The 14,092-nt window shown below is 34.5% G+C and overlaps 1 long non-coding RNA gene across 3 annotated transcripts; it reads left to right on the top strand.

The window, feature by feature from the left end:
• Positions 1 to 10,480: 10,480 nt before the first annotated feature.
• Positions 10,481 to 13,417, top strand: LOC131299156 (uncharacterized). Of its 3 annotated transcripts, none has more exons than XR_009190642.1 (3): positions 10,481 to 10,896; positions 12,125 to 12,637; positions 12,796 to 13,417. It is a non-coding gene; the product is annotated as an uncharacterized LOC131299156 (long non-coding RNA). The 3 variants fall into 3 exon arrangements; XR_009190643.1 differs by having other exon boundaries at positions 12,962 to 13,417; XR_009190641.1 differs by lacking the exon at positions 12,796 to 13,417 and having other exon boundaries at positions 12,125 to 12,151; positions 12,587 to 12,726.
• Positions 13,418 to 14,092: the final 675 nt, after the last annotated feature.

The raw sequence follows: 14,092 nt of genomic DNA on the forward strand, positions 1-14,092 counted from the left end.
TTACCTAGTTATTAGTTGAACCATTACCCATTGGTCAATAAATGTTATGGTAATTTTTGTCCATTGAACAATAGGTCTTCCATTAGAATATTTGATAAGTACAAGGATATAATAATATATAGTTATATATACACATGTGCAAAGGATAAATATACATTTGTTTATTAGATATCATCTCATCTCATTCCATTATCCATTGGTTATTAACCACTAGGAAAACTATTGTCCATTGGATAATAACTACTAAGGGAATTGTTATCCATTGGATAATAGCACTAATCTTCCAACAAGGTACAAGGATTTTATTAAATAATCAAGTTTGAATTTTCCATGTGATTTTGTGCATTAAAATATTGAATAAATTTAAATCCCAGATTCTAAGTACTTTTTATAATATAATAGTACTTGTACCTTATGTTTATTTTAATCATAGTCCTTTATTTAATTAGGTACTTGGTACTACCTCCATATTTAAATATTGGGCATGAGTACATATATATCTCATATTATATAAAAGCCTAGATTTCCTAAAGTACTTAATCCATTATTTTAATAAGAAAACATGTGCCAAATTGGATTATTTTAATAGGAAAATTTTACCCATTGGACAATAATTGTTAGGAAAAATTTTATCCCTTGGGTAATAGCCAAGACTTTTGCTATAAATAGCACCCTTGCCCAAGTCATTTCTCACACCTTCACTCCTTTGCTCTCACTTCTCTCTAGAAACCATTTTCAGACAGCCGACTGCCCTTCATAAATCCTCGTTTTTCTCCTGCTTAAAGTAGTTTTTAGAACCAACTCCCTTCGGGAAAGTTGTAGAGCACTTCAAGACCTTCAAGCTAGACCCAAGAACCACCCTAATCGGTCAAGAAATGACAAAGATACTGACATCCAAAGTTCAGTAAAAATCTCGGATTTTCAGTTCCAAACAGCATACTGTCTCTTCCTTTATCACCATTTTCCTCCTACCTAAAGTAGTTTCTAGGATCAACTTCCTTCACAAAAGTTGTAGAATGCTTCTAGAGCTTCGATTTCAACCCAAGAACGATCGTATTCAGCCAGAGATTGACCGAGTTATTGCCATCCAAAGTTCGGTCCAGATTTGCGAGTTTCATCACCCGTAGGATTTTCCAACTAGCTTATTCGGCCCCGACTAGTTTCGGATCAAGGTAGATTAATCTCTACTCATTCTCCCTAGCATGACTTTCCTAATCATTTTCTTTAAAGTAGATGAGGTTTACTATCATTTATAATGATTGGAATGCATGATGAACTTAGCTTCGGCGAATGGAAATATGAGCATGTTGAATAATCAATCTTTACATTAATAAACATATGTTGTTTAGAATTTTCTACAAAGGAAGAAAGTACAGATTTTTTTTATAAAAAGATTGGAATGTTATCGCTTGAATGGAAGTATTCGGAATTTGATATTTAAAAGCGTTATGTGCATGCTTACGTGGATTGCTTGCATTACTTGTGGTATAATATTGAGTTGGATGATCTTGTTAGTTTAGTTCTAAGTTTTGAATGAATGATTTATGATTTCATGTGAAGTCCTACCGCAGAGTCAATACATGAAAATAAGACACGGAAATCGAGAAAGTTAGAAACATGACACCTAGGGTGTGGTTAATGAAAAGGAGTGTTTTGAAAAGGATGAAATATTTTGGAAATCGACATGTGGCCGGACGTGGTAGCCCATTGTGTGGTGTGTGTTTTGTGTGCCAATGGAAACCCGGGACGGCGGAACCATTGTGAGGATTCTCGGGAGACCGGAACGGCAGAATCGAGGTTAGGTGTGTGGCTTGGTTATCCGCAGAGAGGAGCCAATGCAAAGTGTGCCAATGGGAACCCAGGACGACGGAACCATTGTGAGGATACTTGGGAACCCGGAACGGCGGAACCAATGTTGGGTGTGTTAAAAATAAGTTTTTGAAATAATGAATGGGTTATGAAATGAGGAAAATGAGACACGACTTACGAGATGTTGCGTAGGAGAAACTCATAACTCTTGGACACCAACGATGATTGAATATCGAATGCGGATGTGTCATTGTTAATTATTTTGGCTAGATTAGCATGTGTTATGTGGAAATTAATTGTTGACTTTATGATGTATTGTTTGTAAGTTAAGGGTTAGAGGGTTTGGGTTATTCTATTGAGTGTTGTAGCTCATGGTGTTGTCTTTTTGGTGACCCTGACATATTATATTGGTAGTGACGTCGGTATAATATGTCAGACCTCATAGATGAACAGGGTGAACTCCACACCTTGGAGGCCTTTGGAGGCGAAGAACTAGCCCGGATGGAGGAAGAAGCAGAGCAGTAATTAGGAACTCTAGTTCCCTCCCTTGTTGAATAATTGTACTCTCGTAAGACTTTGTGATGTAATAATGAGCCAGACTCACTTTGTTTTCGTAATAAAATGTCTTATTTAACGTACCCAAAATTGGGAGCGTTACAAGGATAGTGATGGCACTGTTTTCCTAAATTTTAGGAATTCACAGATTAATAGGCTTCCTAGGAGTTTGAGTTCTAGGAACAGTTTTTCTATAATACAAATGCCATACAGGGTTAGTGTTCCAAATACTAGTCGACACTCAACATCCGAAGTATCCGAATCACAACATCCAATAGAGGATATTAATTTAGCAGGTATAAGGATATCTGAAAATCAAATTCCTCATGGAGTTTATAACCATCCCAATAATCCAGTAGAATCACCTACCGCTAGTGAAATGGCTTTTACTATTAATAATGTTGATAGGTCCTGAGAAAAGGAAAGAAATCAATAAAGAATTTAATCAACCCAAATACCAAGCATTTAGAAATTGGTATTTTGCAAAATATGATGCAGATCAATTACAAAAATTCAAAGAAGAATTTTACGAATGGATTGAATATTCAAAAAATATTATCCCATTTACCCAATGGTTCTATGGGAGATATTACACAGAACTAGATAAATCCATAAATGTAATACAGGATTATCATAGAAATTGGAGATCTATGACTGGAACCATTATAAGTGCGGTTCATCCTCCAACAATTCCTTTGTCTCTAGAAGGAAACTCAGAATCTGAGCCTTCTTTAGAAACTGTAGCATTTGTTAAACCTACAAATACATACCTGAATGGTAAATTGCATAAGCAAAATAATTTTGTGTCTAAATACAATTGGAGAACAATTAATCCGATCAGACGAACAAGTAACTCAAACTAGGGAAGAAATTAAATACTTCCAACCAAAGAATAAAGAGAAACAGGAAGATATTTCTCCATCGATTATTAGGCCTCCAATTTCAATAACAGGGTTTAATTTGAGTAATCCTAATAAAAATGTTGAGTTAGTTAATGAATTACAGAAAAGACTTAAAGGTCTTTCCCTTAATGTTATAACTGAAGAAATGGAACTAGGAATGATGAATCAAGAAATCACAGAATTAGAAAGTTCTTTTCTTCAATCTCAAAATGATACTGTTAATAAAATTCAATATCGCTATTCAAAAAAAAAATAAAATTCAATATCCTAAGAATTTCTCCTATGGAGGGGCAGATCGGTATTATTATCCAGGCCTACTCCTCAGGATATGTTATATAAGGAATCTGGCTACCAAAAACAAATGTCTTATAGTGGTAGAACCATTTATGAATGGAACATAGATGGTATGACTGAATATCAAATTTTTGGTGTGGTGTATCAAATGATGATGTACAGTACTATTTGTGTAAATAACAAAAATACTGATAAGGAAGTTGCTGGCTGGATAACAGTTGGTTTTACCAGCACTATTAAAGGTTGGTGGGACATTGTCCTGACTGCAAACCAACGTGCAGAGATATTAAATGCAGTTAAAATTAATGAGAAAGGTGAGCAGCAAGAGGATGCTTTTTACACTTTGGTTCAATCAATAATTTTACACTTTGTTGGTTATTGGGACAACCAACGTGAAAGGAGTAGAGAATTACTTCAGAATTTGAAATGTCCAACGTTAACTCATTTTCGTTGGTATAAGGACGTATTCTTGGCTAAAGTAATACAAAGAACTGATGCTAATAGTGAGCATTGGAAATCTAAATTTATTGATGGATTACCATATTTCTTTGCTGAGAAAATTAGGAAAAAATTACGAGATCAAAATAATGGTCTAACTATCAATTATGATAGCTACACTTATGGGCAATTAATTGCTATTATAATACAAGAAGGATTGACTTTATGCAATGATATAAAATTGCATAATCAATTGAAAAAACTACACTTAACTGGTAAATAAGAGTTAGGACAATTCTGTGACCAATTTGGTTATGATATGACCCAATATCCGAAATCTAACAAAAGAAAGAGTAGTAACAAAACTACGAGAAAATATTCTAAAAAGAAATTTGGTAGCAAAAAGAAGAAAGACAAAAACGAACAATCAAGTTCAAAAGAAACTGCTAGTAAGAAATAGAATAACAAGGGTAATAAGAAACTAACAGCAAAATGTTTTAAATGTGGCAAAATAGGCCATTATGCTAATAAATGTAAAACTAAGAAAAAACTGGAAGAGCTTCAGTTGGACGAGGAGTTAAAACAAACTCTCTTCAAATTGCTTCTTGATTCTAATGATTCAGAATCAGGAGAATCAGAAGAACAAGTTAATAATCTTTCTGATGAAGAAGATACTTCTTCCACTTCAGAGGAAGAAGAAACTCCCAATAATTGCAATTGTAATAATCTTGAATGCTTAACTTCTGATAACTATTGGAAGGCAATAGTTGAGATGAATGGTCTCAACATAAATGTATTAAATGCCAAGCAGCAAGGTTTGCTGGATATCATTGATCAAATTAATGATCCTCAATATCATTGATCAAATTAATGATCCTCAATTGAAGATTAAAATTATAGAAACTTGTATTTCTTCTACCACAGAAGAAGAGGAAGAGAAACCTCAAATACCTAATGAAACTTATAGTCTAAAAAATGTTTTGGACAGACTAGAACAGGTTGATAATTCTAAACCTGTTACAATTCCTGATCTCAAGAGTGAGATAAATACTTTAAAAACAGAAATAAAGTTGTTAAAAACATTTCAGAATAAAACTGTCCAAGAATTTTATGATATAAAAACAAGATTGGTTACCTTAGAAGCCAAGGGTGACACAAGTCACACTAATGATTCATCAACTTATTTGAATCTGATTAATAATGTTGTTTACCAAAAATGGCATGTGAGAGTTAATTTGGTAATACAAAAAGAATATACTATCAATAATATAATTGCCTTAGTTGATAGTGGTGCGGATATGAATTGTATCCAAGAAGGTATAGTTCCAACTCAATATTTTGAGAAAATTTCTCAAAGTCTCACTAATGCAAGTGGTTCAAAAATGATAATCAAATACAAGCTTAATAATGTTTACATTTGTAACAAAAGAGTCTGTCTGGAAACAACTTTTCTCTGTATAAGAAATCTTCAGCAGGAATTGATTCTTGGAACTCCATTTTTGGCAATGTTAATGCAAATGCAAACCGGCACTGCTGGAATCACTGCCCATGTGAATGGTCATGATATATTCTTTGAATTTGTATCTCCTCCTGTTTACAAGGAAATCAATGATATTATGAGAAAAATTTCTCATAAAGATAACAAATAAATTTTCTTCAAAAAGAAATTCAAATGGTGAATATTGAAGAAACTTTACAAAAACCTTTCTTGAAAAAAAAAATCTCAAATTGAAGAAAATTTTAGACAAGAAATTTGTAGTGATATCCCAAATGCTTTCTGGGATAGGAAAAAATATATAGTTTCACTTCCTTATGAGAAGGATTTTGATGAAAGAAAAATTCCTACAAAAGCCAAGCCTTCTCAAATGAAACAAGAATATTTAAAAATGTTTCAAAATGAAATTGACAGTCTGCTTAAAAACAACCAATTAGAAAAAGCTACTCTCTTTGGAGTTGTACAGCTTTTTATGTCAATAAAAATACTGAGAAAGAACGAGGTGTTCCAAGGTTGGTTATTAATTACAAACCTCTTAATGAAGTCTTGATGTGGATAAGATATCACATTCCTAATAAAAAAGACTTGCTAGATAGACTGAATAAAGCAGTTATCTTCTCTAAATTTGATCTAAAATCTGGATATTGGCAGATTCAAATTCAGGAATCTGATCGTTATAAGACAGCTTTCACTGTCCTATTTTGTCACACCTCAAAATGAGAAGTGACCAGCCATGAACCACAAGGCCAACTCATGGAACACGCAGCCTAATATAAAATAAGTCGTTGAACAATAAATATTTTTTTTGTTATTAAATAATTCTCAATCATAAGCATGGGACACAAACATCCCAAGAACCATACAATCTCAAAAAGATACAAACATCTGACAAAATGTTTCAAATGCGGAAGCGATTAATAAAATAAAAATATAATGAGACACCCTAAGGAGGTCAAACTAAAAGAAGTCCCCGAGATACCGCCAGAGTCCTTGTCTAAATCCCCGACTAGCCTGAAAAAGAAGTTGGAATAAATCCGCCAGCTGACGAGCTCAGTGAATGGCAAAGCATGTATATTAGAATAAAGTTCTGAAACAAGGATCAAAATAGTTTACCATGTCAATATAAATTTGGCATACAGGTGAACAACAAAATAATCAATTAATCCAATTAACGATTCATCTAAAATAAGTCTCAATGGCGATCACAATCCAATCTCCAATAACAATGGAGAACCACAACCAAAATCAATAGTACCAAGTGCCAATGAACAAATATCTCAAAATTGGATCCAATATCAAAACTTAGAGTCACCACGAGTAGGCAGCCCGTAGAACTTTTCCCTAAGAATGATCCGGTCAATAACAACTGTTGAGCATTAGGGTCACCGGCCTAATCCAGATTCTTCCCTAATGGCCAGAGTCACCCGCACACAGAGGATTAATTTCCCTGGACTTCCAAAATATGTTCCCATCAATATTCACAAAGTTCTCACCAAAAGATTATTCGATCAACAAATGGTTTCACCAATCCGCATGCCAATTTCAAGAACCAAATAAAACAAATAAATGTTCCCAATTTCAATCATTAATTTTCTAAAACAATAATTTAAGGAATACGGGAAAGTTTGCAAATACGTAACATGCTTAACCACTCACCTAGATCCGAGGATAATGCAATCAATTGCACAAAAGAGACTAGCTTGTACCAAAATACAACATGCAAAATAACTAACTAGTTCAGATATAAACTAAGTAAACTAGGAAATAACATTTACTATTAAAATACCCAATGCTAGCCTAATTTACCAACTCATCAGTAGCCAACAAAATCTCCTCCGAGAATAATCCCAATTGAGTAAAACCATACCCAAACTATCGAAAAGGACAACCCTCCAAACTTCCAATACCAATCATAAAATACAATTGCCAAAGGATATGCGACCCTTGCTCACACCTCAAGGAAAATCACAGTTATAAACCTCGTGACATCAAACTCACACACGCACACCACCGTGCACAAATCTTGACACTTGGTCCCACACCCACATCACACAAATCACCTCCACTCCTCATATATCAATGGCATTAAAAGAAAACAATTGGTGCCAAAAGAATGGGAACCCATATAACCTCTCAGTAACTCCACTTTTATATACCACCAAATAAAAAGTCTAACTTTACTCCAACCCATATAACGAATGGAAAGAGAAACAAGAATAAATGGGACAAGAATCGCTTACCCGATTGATCACCAATGAACCGAATCCTTGACTGCGTCTCTCTCTCTCTCTCTCTCTCTCTACTGTTCCTCCAAGACCCAGAACCCTAGCTTATATGTCTACGTACAGGTATATATGTAAAACCCACGTTCTCTGCTAAATTATAGCTAATTAGTTAATTAGAATTAGATAGAATGTAAGACAATTTATAAAATTACCATCCGGTACCACTGTTTAATCCAAAATCAATCTCATACTCCAAAGATTACAATCGTGACAACAATACCCATAGTGCTCACAAAATAATTAATTAGGACCCACCCAATATACTCAATCAATAAATGGCAACATAATTAATTAAATAAATAAAAATTCTAGGCCGTAACACATTTGGTCATTACGAATGGAATGTAATGCCCTTTGGCCTGAAGAATGCACCTTCAGAATTTCAAAATATTATGAATGATATCTTTTATCCATATGCTGATTTTTCCATATGTTATATTGATGATGTTCTAATATTCTCACAGAACATTGATCAGCATATTAAACATCTTAGAATTTTTAAGGATGTTATTAAAAGAAATGGTCTTGTTGTCTCAGCTCCTAAGATGAAATTATTCCAGACAAAAGTTAGATTCTTAGGACATAATATTTATCATGGAAAAATAATTCCCATTGACAGGAGCATAGAGTTTGCATCTAAATTTCCGGATGAAACTAAAGATAAAACCCAATTACAAAGATTTCTTGGAAGTCTCAATTATATATGAGACTATTATAGAGGATTAGCCCAGGATTCTGCACCTTTATATGAGAGGCTTAAAAAGAATCCTCCTCCATGGACAGAACAACACACTAAGGCTGTTCAAAAAATCAAATTGAAAGCAAAACAATTGCCTTGTTTAGCAATAGCTAATCCTGAATGGAAAAAGATTGTAGAAACAGATGCCTCTAATATGGGTTATGGTGGCATTTTCAAACAATATAACCCTACTACCTCTAAAGAGGAATTAGTCAGATTTACTTCTGGACTCTTTAAGAATGCTCAGGCTAATTACAGCACTATAAAGAAAGAAATTCTTTCTATTGTTAAATGCATAAATAAATTTCAAGATGATTTATTAAATCAACAATTTTTGCTTAGAGTTGATTGCAGTGCAGCTAAGCAGGTTTTAAAACAGGATATTAAAAACCTTGCTTCAAAGCAAATTTTTGCTCGATGGCAGTCTGAATTAGCTGCATTTGATTTTGATATAGAATACATTAAAGGAGAAAATAAAACTCTCCCTGATTTTCTCATTCGTAAATTTTTGCAGGGCTAAAAGATGGCTCACATATTCAATATGGATTTAGAAACTTTTCTTAGAAAAGCTTGTCCCTCAATTTCAGAGGAACGATTAAAATATTTTATCACTAAAGATAAAAAAATTCAAACTTGTTATGAGAAATTTATCTCAAGCTAATTGAGAGCAGAATTTTCTGGGACTTACCCCAACCCGTTTTTATTTACAAAGATGGGCACATGCTAAACAAGCATTATTACAATTCTATAATGAATATGGTCGAGATTCTGAGGAAGTGGATGACATTGTTGATAATTATTTTAATCAACAACTCCAGCAACTTCAAGCAAGGTTAAGAGTTTTAGCTGGTGCATAATTTTGCAGGATGAATCGACCTCCTGATCGTAGTCGAGGAAGAGGAAATTCTTCTCGGGGCTGTGGCAAATCAAGGGTCACACAGGCCGATGTTGAAGCCTACTTGAAGGCCCATAAATTCCAATTTCCATCACTACAGGATGCTGCATCAGCATCATCATCACTCTCAATGGCGGAGGTGGTGCAAACAGAAGAGGTTTTCAAATTGAGTGAAACCACGGAAATAATAATGATTCTGGAATCACAGGATGAACAATATAAGAATGATCCGTGGGGAATTAAGTCCCGCTATTTGGATACAATGAGTTATCTAGTTCCAGAGGGAAAATATAGATATATTTATGAGGCAATACTTTTAGAATCTGGATCGGTGGAATTCCGCCACACTTATGACAGTAAGGTTGATCAAAAAAGTCCGATCAGTTATAGTAAGGCCATAATAAAGATGGTCATCCTGATTCATAAGTGGGGAATTCACCCACAGAAATCAAAGACTTTGTTAATAAAAGGTGAAAATGGGATTCCAGTTCATTATAATTACTGGGGTTACATCGAAGCCTGGACAAAGGCCTTCTATTACCAAAATCAAAGAAGGAAACACTCATGGTTCCTTAAGTTATGCCCAAATCTAGTGGGAAAAGGTGAGCTTCCAAATAGGTTTCATGATTGGTGGTCTAAATTTGGGCCCAAAGCAGACTATTTATCAACAGATGTATAGAAGGAACTTGAGTTCTTCAACCAGAATCATCCTTAAATAAAGGGTACCAATACTTCTGAAGGAAAACCATTCCTTTTTACAATGATAACTTTTGGTATCCCATGGATTTGGAAATGGGATGTTTCTTTTGGAAGTAATAATTTGGGGCTTCCTGTTCTTCAAAGGACCTTTCAATATAGATGGTGGAAAGGAATTAATTTGGAAAAAACACTGTCGGAAATTTGCAGTGCCACTCAAGAATTGAAATTACAAATAAAAAGAAAGGATAATATGTCTACCAAAAATCATTTTTTGGAAATTTCAGCCTAGATAAGGGCAAGAAATCCTACTCTGACGGATGATGAAGTGGTAATCAAGACCATGGACTACATGAAGGATCATGTAGAGACCCATAATTATTTTCTCAAATTTTAAATGTTTAATATGTATTTGGATTATCGAAATATGGATAATGCAGAAGATATGAGTTGGGTCAATGTGAGATGACTTGTAAGTTGTGGGAGTTGATGATGTAGTTATATACTTGAAGGGTGTGTGTGTGAATTGGCCTATATAAGGATCAAAATATCAGGGAAGATTATTTTCTTCCCCCGTACGCCTCTCTCTCTCCCGTTCTCTCCTCTCTCTCGGCTCTCACCTCTCTCACCTTCTCTCTTCGATTTCATCGACCGCGAGTGAGACTTTTGAAAAATATCAAGTACTAAAGTTGTTCTACGCGACGAGAGCTTCCTATCCATCGAAGAAAATTCACGATCGGAGCACTTCGAAGTTTCCTCCATGTTCGGGCTTGCTTCTAACCTTCGAGGTAAGGATTTCCTGCCTTCTTTACATGTTTAAGTGTTAGTTTGATGTACAAGGATTAAGTTTGATCATCTATTTTGAGTCTTGAATAAACCTATTGTATGCTGAAAATTTCGTGGGTTCTGGTAATCTGTCTTTTTGGAGCCTTTCTGCTAGGAATTAATTTTTGGTGCCTTCATAACAGTTAAAGTACGTTTCAATACGAAGATTTCGGTACCAAGATCATGAAAAACCGATAATCACATAATTAGTTATGAATTTTTGAATATCGGCTGTTTTCTGTATACGCGAATCTGTGCGTGGCTGTCTTCTTTTAATTTTCTGGGCGTGACGAACATTTCGGGTAGCTTTGGGTCTTTTACAGGAGCTGCATATTTAAGTTAAGAAGAGATTGGCATTGGAATCAAGTAATTTGGTTAAGTATACAATTTTTGGTGAATTTCTAAAGTAGGGTTGGTTGATAGGTGCGAAAATGATTACGAAACTGTTTTTCTTTTGATTTTTGGGTTAATCTCCTCTTGTTTCTGAACCTGGGATTTTTACTGAGTGTAGGGCTTGTCGTAGTGCAACTTTTGGCTTTGGTTTCACTATTTTTGGGTTTAAGATGAGAGAGCTATGATTTTTCAATCAATTTTACTTATTTTCGCGTAGAATCTGACAGCATCGGCGGACTTCGGTAAAATGGCCATAACTTTTAGCCCGGGACTCGAAATGATGCACCATTTGTTTTGTTAGAAACTAGACATATAAAGCTTTCCAACGATGCATCCCATGCATCATGGGTATGTCCGAGCGATAACAGATTTGCACACAAAACTGACCCAAATTCTGCTTTGCACCAGTTTCACTGCTACACTGAGCTATAATCGCTAGGCCATAGTAAGGTCATCCGAACTCCGTTTTTGATGCACGACCTTTGGATCGAAGAAAAAGAAGTATACTTTTCAATGGTTTAAGTGTTGTCCTTGGATTAGCGTTGTTTAATTGGATATAGTCTAATGTAAAGGATTTAACTTTGCCAATTTGACATGTGGGAATACAATGGATTGACTTGATTAGGTGTTGGATTAAAGAGAACTTGTGGTGTATAAGAGATATGCATTGTTGGTGTATTGACGTTGATGTTGTTTGATGCTTAGAGAAAAATAAACACTTTTAAGGCATTGTATTGAGTATAAATAGAATCATTTGAGTATCGTCTAAACATGTTTCTATTTGATTGAATGTTCTAGGAAGTTCGAGTCGTCACGTGGATCGAGGTGAGTGATTTAATACTTAAACACATGGTTTTGAATTTGTTTTTCTTATCGAGCTTATTTGAACATGTTTTATAAATTATGTACTCCATGGATAACAATGAAAGGTGGACTTATTTGTGAAATATTTGCGAATCTATTTAATGGCATTCCCAACGTCCGGTCTTGCTAGGGGACGGCTTAATGGCTAGCAAGGGTGTTTGAGGTTGGTGTGTGTTTTGGGATAATGCATAGACGTCTGGCTTATCCACTACCGGGGACGCCTGGTAGCTTTTGAATTTTGAATAGCGGAATGTGCATTATATTTGGCTTATGATTTTGAGTTCTTTGTTTTGAAATATTATCAAATTATTTTGCATTGTCCATGGAAGGCATGTGAGTTAAGTATTAATCATTCACACGAGCTTTGGCTTAAGTATTTTCTTTTCCACCTTTCAGGAAGCGACGCGTAGTGTGGCAGAGTGTTTACTTTAGTTTGTAAATTTGTAGGTAAGCACAGCTCTGAGAGGTTTATCCTTTTGGTTTGTAAACCTATGTAGGACTTTGGTTTGTTATCAATAAAAGTTAACTTTTGCTTCCGCTGTTATGTTTAGCCCCTTTTGATCATCGCTTGCTTAGATGATATTTGATTTGTGATTTGGCCTTAGTGAGAAATCACTGGCATTTGTCATGATTAAGACCTCGAGGGGCGGGTCAGGGTCGTGACAGATCAATTCTTGCAAACGGTTCAAGCAAACCAGGCTGCTGATGATGAATCAATGACATCAGCAAAAAGCAATGAGGAATATAATAATCCTTTTACATGCTTAGCAGGGGAATCACAAGACCCCTGCGAAGATGATGGTACTACACCAGCACCAACTTTAGGTGACTTTTGGGACAGCATGACTGAGATGATGGCAGAACAGCTGTCTTCCTGCAAAGGAAAAGAGAAAAATCAATAATTCAAAAAGTCTCAATTATGGAGTAACTTTGAGGTCACTCAATAAAGGAGTGGTGATAATTACACAGCCAGCTTTCGGTGGGAGTACTCGTGACGATGGGGCCCAGCATGTACCCGACATGTATTTCCACACATTTTGGTTGTAATTTCACTTTAATTTGTATTTCATTTCCTGTAGAGTCCTCTATATAAAGCACGCGTCAGTCTTAGTAGAGGTAGGTTTTGGTTTGCCCTCTCTCTCTCTCTAAAAACCAAGCACTTTGATCCTCTTTCCTCCCCTTTGTAAAATTGGCTTAGGCCTTCATAATAAGGTCAGTTATCTTAGACGATCTTTTTTGCATATTAGTTGGAAATAATTTTTTTTTTAAAAAGAATATTAATTTTTCTGAGATTTAAATTCGGGTATTTTCTGAAATTTTGTTCCGTTTAATAATTATCGATATTTGAAACTCTAGACTCATTATTGTTCATCGTAAGGATGTAATAGTGTTGAGGTGAATTGGAGATATTGGGAACTTGTGTTTGGGAAATAAAGATTATTGTTGGAAAGAAAAATTATTTAATTTATATTATGCTTCATTTAGTAAATATTGAAAAGCAAAAGATAAGGATAGATAATAATAGTAAGTTAATATTACAAGTATTATAAAAAGGCTAATTAAGATTATAGTTTTGGTGGCATATATTCCTTTCCAACTAATAATAGGAATTTTCAAGTAAAATCATATATATGTAATAGAAGATCGAAAAAGAAAAATAGTAAATTAATAATAAATTTGTAAGTTATTTAGTTATGCGTTTAATAAATTAAGGATTAATTATGAGAGTAAAAAAAGATTTAATATTGCAATTTTCAATTTTCTACTAAATTTAGTATTTCAGTACAAAAAAAAGATTAGAATACTTTTGCAAAAAATGAATTCAATCTCTTATCAATACATACTTGATCGGAGGTAAAATGTCATTCTAATAATGAATCTACGTCCTAATAAAAGGGCATT

This window comes from Rhododendron vialii, chromosome 8a (assembly GCF_030253575.1).
Source record: "Rhododendron vialii isolate Sample 1 chromosome 8a, ASM3025357v1".
Classification (NCBI taxonomy): Eukaryota; Viridiplantae; Streptophyta; class Magnoliopsida; order Ericales; family Ericaceae; genus Rhododendron; species Rhododendron vialii.